This window comes from Ochotona princeps, chromosome 13, assembly GCF_030435755.1.
Source record: "Ochotona princeps isolate mOchPri1 chromosome 13, mOchPri1.hap1, whole genome shotgun sequence".
NCBI lineage: Eukaryota > Metazoa > Chordata > Mammalia > Lagomorpha > Ochotonidae > Ochotona > Ochotona princeps.
Genome location: NC_080844.1, coordinates 39,323,880 through 39,330,272, shown reverse-complemented (window position 1 = coordinate 39,330,272; position 6,393 = coordinate 39,323,880). Strand labels below are relative to the sequence as shown.

The window sequence follows — 6,393 nt, the reverse complement described above, 5'->3', positions numbered from 1 at the left end:
AAAGTCTAAAGCTGACCTCATTCGAAGGCAGGACCCTGGAACCTCTTCTGGGTCTCCCATATGAGTGCAGGTATCCAAGCTCTGGGCCAAATTCCACCGCTGATTTCCTAGGCCCTAAGCAGGGAGCTGGGTCAGGATTGGAACAGCCAGGACATGAACTGGCGCTCAAATGCTGATGCTGGCACCACAGAGGAGCACATCAGCCTGCTGCACCATCAAGCAGGGCCTTCTTCATTTTGCCCTGAAGAAGGAGAAATTGTAGGACCCACTTCTCCCGGTGGAAGACTAAGCATCCTCTGTAGCACATCTTTCCACACCGTTGGCTGGCGCCATGGGAGCACCTTTGCAACTCTAAAACCCAGAAAGTGATAGAAAGGCAAAGTCAGTCTCCACTGCAGACACCTCCACTCCATCCTCCCCAGGGGAGGCTCCTGGCCCCGTCCTGGAAGACACTGCTGTGGGCTCCATCGGTGCCTTCATTTCAACATTGCTTTGCTTCCTGTACAGTCCTGCTGTTCTGACTCTGAGTTAGTTACAATCTGCCAGGTTCCCTCATGGATTCAGGGAAATCCATCATTACTCTGGTTTACTCTCTATCTGTCTGCAAGTCATGCTTTTACTGTTTAAGAAAGGGGAGCTCAGCAAGACATCGGAAACCTCAGCCGTTATGGTTTCATTCTCTCCCTTAATGCTCATTAAACACCTGGAGGCAGCGACAGCCCCTCCCTATTCACTGTCATCTGGCCCCTGCTTTCATACAGGCAGTAGATCTTGTCAGGTTCCCTTCCTCCACTACACCCTCCTGTTTGGTGGAGCTGAAACAATCCCATCTTACTGTACACAGCAGGTGGGACAGGATTAAGGGATCCAGGCTTGGAGGGATAACAGCAAAGGAATGTAGCCTGGTCCCAAAGGACACACAAACATGCCCATGGCTAGGCAGGGCTTTGGTCTTTGGTAAGTTACTAGTTAAAGTGCCTGTCTCCCTTAGCTGAGTCCCTGCATTCAATCCACAGCTGCCTGGGCTGCTGCCTGTAACCTTCTTGCTGAAGGCATGTTCTCTCCTCCTGCCTCCTCTCTCTGTCCCTTCCTCTCTCCCTCACTCTCAAATAAATAACCATACAATGAAAAATCATGCTGAAGGTGGGTCCTCTTCACTTCATGCAGCTGCTGTAGCACTGCGTTGAAATAAGGATAGTGTTGGGCCTGGCGCTGTAGCCTAGCGGCAAAAGTCCTTGAACGCACCGGCATTCCATATGGGTTCCGAATCTTATACCTGTGGCCCTATTTCCCATCCAGCTCCCTTCTTGTGGCCTGGGAAAGCAGTAGAGGACGGCCCAAAGCCTTGGAAACCTGCACTTGTGTGGGATACCCGGAAGAGCTCCTGGCTCCTTGCTTTGGATTGGCACAGTACCAGCTGTTGCTGTCACATGGGGAGTGAATGATTGGATGGAAGATCTTTCTCTCCCTCACTTTCTCTATATATATATCAAGCTTTGCAATAAAAATTAATAAATCTTTTTTTTTTTTTCAAAAAAGAAAGAAGCGTAGTGTTGAAGTTTAGATTCACAAGCTGAACTGGTGGGTTTTTTGTTTTTTGCTTTACAAAGCTTTTGGCTTTTTGTTTTGTTTTGTTTTTGACACAAAACGTAATAGAAATTTGGGGGGCCTAGCAAAGCTGCCTAGCCGCTAAATTCCTCACCATGCACATGCCAGGATTGTGTCCCGCTGGCCCTGCTTCCCATCCAGCTCCCTGCTTGTGTCCTGGGAAAGGAATTGAAGATGGCCCAAGCCTTGGGACCCTGCACCCATATGGGAGACTCGGAAGAAGCTCCTGGCTCCTGGCTTCTGATTGAGCAGACAACGGCCATTGTGGCTACTTGGGAAGTGGATCAGCACACAGAATATCGTCCTCTCCATCTCTATGCTCTGTGTTTTTGAGTTTCCAATAAAAATAAAATGTTTCTTTAAAAAAAAAAAAGAAATTTGTGTCTGTGGTTCTTACATTCTCAAGGGTGAGCCAAGCTGGAACCCATTGTCTCTCACCTAAAAGCAGTGGCCCAATCCCAGGGGCGGGGTTGGGGAAGGGAGAGGCTCATGGCTTAGAGCCCTGTTCCTCCTCAGTCTGGGGGTTCAGGTGCCACCCCTTTCCTCGTCCCTGCCCCCTTGCATGCACACCCACACTTCCAGACTCATGATGCAGAGAATCTTAAGCCTATTTGCAGGTGCATGGGGCAGTGTTCCTCCCCAGTCTCCTGTCCCCTCCCCCAGCCCCAAGTGGGAAGGGGGTTAGAGAGATGGGGGGAGAGAAGGACACAAGGAAGTTGTTAACTGAGAATGGAAAGAAGGCTACAGTAGAGAATCAAAGACCAACCCCCACAACAAATAAATAAACACATAAATGAAAATTTGAAGAAAACTGAGAGGTGAAAGGATGGGGGGAAACAAACCCACAATCCATCCCAAATCCTAATCTGACTGGAAAACAAACAAACAAAATAATAATCCCCTGGTCTCATTGAGACATTATTGGGTGCTGCCGGCTGTGTGCCCTGTGGCCACAGGCCAGCCCCGCAGTGGGGAGCAGGGGCAGTGCAGCCTCCAGAGCTCATCCTTGGCCAGGGCGGTGTCTTCCTCCTGGGCCTCCTGCTCGTCCTCCTCATTCTCTTCATCATCGTCATCGTTGTTGTCAGCTCCTCCTCCTTCAGCTGCTGCTCCTGATCCTGTTTGCCCTTCATGTGCTTCTTTCCCGCCTTTGTGACACCCCACGTCTCACTGCCAAACTCGTCTGCGTGTGCTTCATCCTTGGTGATGAGGAGGCTGTCAAAGATGGTGCTGGATGTGACCTGCCACAGATCCAGGCCCAGCACTGCAAAGCTGTGGTTGGCAATGATGTGGGCGGCAGGTGAGTACTCGGTTGAAGACTGTGGGTGGATCCACATGCCCTTGTAATCGGGGTTGTCCATCTACCGTGGCTTCCACTCACCCTTGTACTCGGGGTCCTGGCTGACTCGTGGCTCCCTCTCACCGTCCATCTCTTTGTCCCAGTCCTCAGGCTTCTTGGTGTTGTGGTCAGGGGTGTGCTCAGGCTTGTCCCAGTCCTTAGGCTTGGACTCCAAGGGACTGCCGATCTTGGCCCATTTCTGGCTTGGCAGTGTCAGGGTCCTTGATTTTCTGGGGGCGGCCAGGAAGTCCCAGTTGTCAACCAAGGAGCCCTCCTCCACCTGGCTGTTGTAGAGCTTCACCTGGCACGTGTTGTCAGATTGCAGGATCAGCGAGCAGGTGCGTGAACTCACCGTCCTTGCATCGGATGTCCTTCTTGAGCAGCACCTTCTTGTCCTTGTCCTTGATGGTGATGTGAACCTACTTGGTGCTGGGCCCACAGATGTCAGGGCCAAACACGATGCTGTCCTCGGAGTCCCCAGGCATGTCCTTCTGGTCCAGGCTGGCGGGAAACAGCTTCGCATAGGCGCCCCCAAAGTCCATGTTCTGCCCATGTTTTACAGAGAACTGCAGCACCAGAGGCTGGCCCTTGTCTCTGAACGGCTGGACCTTGCTGACAGCAGGGAGCAGCATGCTTCCTGGCTGTTCTGAAGATATCTTCCTCCGGATGGCAGTAGAACTTGCTGAGAACACATTTGCAAAAATCCAACCTGTGTTTGACTTTGATGCAGCGGTTGGCCCACCCATCTCCATGCAGAAAATGTTCCTTGAAGTCGCGGCATAGGTGGTGACAGCCCAGCTGAGGAGGGCGAGCTGCAGCGGCAGCTGAGGCATCATTGGCCTGCAGGCACTTAAAACATAACTGTCAAGCAGCTCTGTAGGATGGACTGGGTAAATGTATATTTATTTTGCCTATCCTTTGAATGAAGTATTACATTTCATTAGAAGACTGGAATTCATTCATGGCAGCAACAGTGACTGGTGTTGTGGTATGGCAAGGTAAACCAACCCTTGGAATACCCACAGCCCATCCTGGAGTTCAGTTTGAGAACTGGCTATTTCACTTGGCATCCGGCATTCATGCAAACGCACCTGGGAAGGCAGTGTGTGAAGCCCCACGTAGTTGGGCCTGGCAGCCGCATGGGTGACCAGGATGGAGTTCCTAGCTTCTGGCTTCACATGTAGATGCTGTGGCCATTTGGAGAGTGAACCAGAAGATGAAGATCTCTCCCATCCACTTTACTGCCTTTCAAGGATTTAGATACATCTTTGAAAAATTGAATCATTCATGCTCTTGATTTTAATCTCCACATCACTTTGATTTTAAATAAGGAATCCTGAGTCAGTAAAATCAATAAAGTCCTTTAGGGCCCAGCACAATGGCTTAGTGGCTAAAATCCTCAAGTTGCATGTGCTGGGGTCCCATGTGGGTACCGGTTCATGTCCTGGCAGTGGGAGAAAGATTCTGCTATCATTCCAGAACCTTGTGTGGTGGTGCTAGATCGTTCGTCACAACTGATGCCAATGGAAAAGCACATCGTTTCTAGTTTAAAACTCTTATGATAGTGCACCTATAAACTACTTTTTAATCTTTTTTACTTTTTTTAAGATTTGGGAGGCTGAGAGAAAGAGAAGAAAGAGGACACACAGAGGCTCAGCTGTGGGCATCAAGAGGCAGCACTCCCTGGGGAAGCAGCCCTGGCCACTGGCCGGGGCACCTGCAGTCAGCAGCACTGGACAGAAAGAACAAGTTCACATGTGATTGCCTGATCACAGCCCTGTCTTACGTTTAATCCACATGGGTCCCAGTGACACACACCGACTCCAAGTCCACCTGCACCTGCATGGTACCTCGGAACACATGATATCCTGGGAACACTCGTGGGAGGTTATCCTGAGCTCTCCTTCCACAGAGATCCTGCAGAGAATGAAGAGAAGAGCAGGCTGCCGCGGACAAGGCTTGACCAAGGAAGAGTTCCATGGTGAATGGATCACACCCACTCCTGGGTTCACAGCTTCTCAGCTCGAGAAGAGAAAAAATAGACAGGCAAAGAAAAGCTGGGAAGCGTTTGTGAGCCTAGTTCAAGACTTGGCAAAGTCAAAGTGGGCACTGAAGTGAAAGTGAAACACCTGACAGGATGGAGCCTGAGGTGAGTTCCTGCAGGGTGGGCCCGAGGTTTCAGCAACAGCCTTGGGGTCTGAGGGCTCCCTGCCCCTCACTGTGCTGCTCCCCTGCGCAGCCATGGCTGTGTTGGATGCTCACTGGGCTGGGGACCTGGGAAGACCTTGGCCTTGCTGCCTTCTCATCAGCTAGGAAACAGCTGAGCTATTCCTGTGCTGCCACCTGAAAGTGTTATCTTCCTGACCCCGGGAAGGGACCAGTGATGAGTCTCCCAACACTACTGCTTTCCCAGGCCACAAGCAGGAAGCCGGATGGAAAGTGGAGCAGCAGGAATGTGAACTGGTACCCATGTGGGATCCCAGCACATACAAGGCAAGCATTTAGCCACTGAGCAATCAGGCTGAGCCCCACACTTCTCTTTTCAACAAACAAAAACACAAGCAAAAACATTTCTTTAATTGAAGGGCAGAGTTACAGGGAGAGGGTTGACCTTCAACCCAAGAAAGCAACACATAGCAAGGGTCTCATACAACATAACAGCCAGCCTACCAGGCCTAGTCAGGCTGGACAAAGACACCCATCACGGCCAGGCCAGATCAGTGCCATGCATATCATCTTCTCCCTCCCAAGGCCTAGAGGAGGGCCATGGCCCTCCCAGGCTTTTCCCAGGCCCATTTGTTGCAGGTTGGCTCAGAAGTCAAACAGGTGACTACACTCCCTTGACTTACTCCTGCAGGTATGCATCAGTTTGTGGGGCCTGACAATGGCCCAGCAGGCTAACCCTTTGCCTACACGTTTCAGCATCTCATATGGACACTCAGAGAAGTGCTGGATGCTCCACTTCCAATCATCTCCCTGCTCATGACCTGTGAATGAGGCAGAGGATGGTCTGACTACTTGGGCCCCTGCCTCCACATGGGAGACCCAGAAGAAGTTACAGGCAGCTGACTTCAGCTCCCATTTGAAAAGTGAGCCAGCAGATGAAAGATTTAGCTCTCTCTTCCTCTCCTCTCTCTAAAATCTGCCTTTACATAACAATAGATTAAATAAAAGTTCCTGCTGACTTCGACTTCTCTTCTTGAGAAAACATCAGCGAGCCTATAGCTGCTGTTTAAACACATGAGGGAATGAAGTGAAAGCACTTGGAAATACCTCTGAAATGTGCTGTAAGAATTCATTCTGACCACTACCCTTGAGTAAGGGAATAGCACCTGCTAAAATGTACTTCATCCCCCTGCACACAGTCACTTGGCCAGTAGAGGGCGAAACAGAAGAAGGAACAAAGCAAAGGCTTTTTTTTTTTAATGTATTTTATTTTTATTGGAAAG

The 6,393-nt window shown here is 50.4% G+C and overlaps 1 pseudogene; it reads right to left on the bottom strand.

The window, feature by feature from the left end:
- Window positions 1-2,526: 2,526 nt before the first annotated feature.
- On the bottom strand, window positions 2,527-3,780 carry LOC131481775 (calreticulin-like; annotated as a pseudogene).
- Window positions 3,781-6,393: the final 2,613 nt, after the last annotated feature.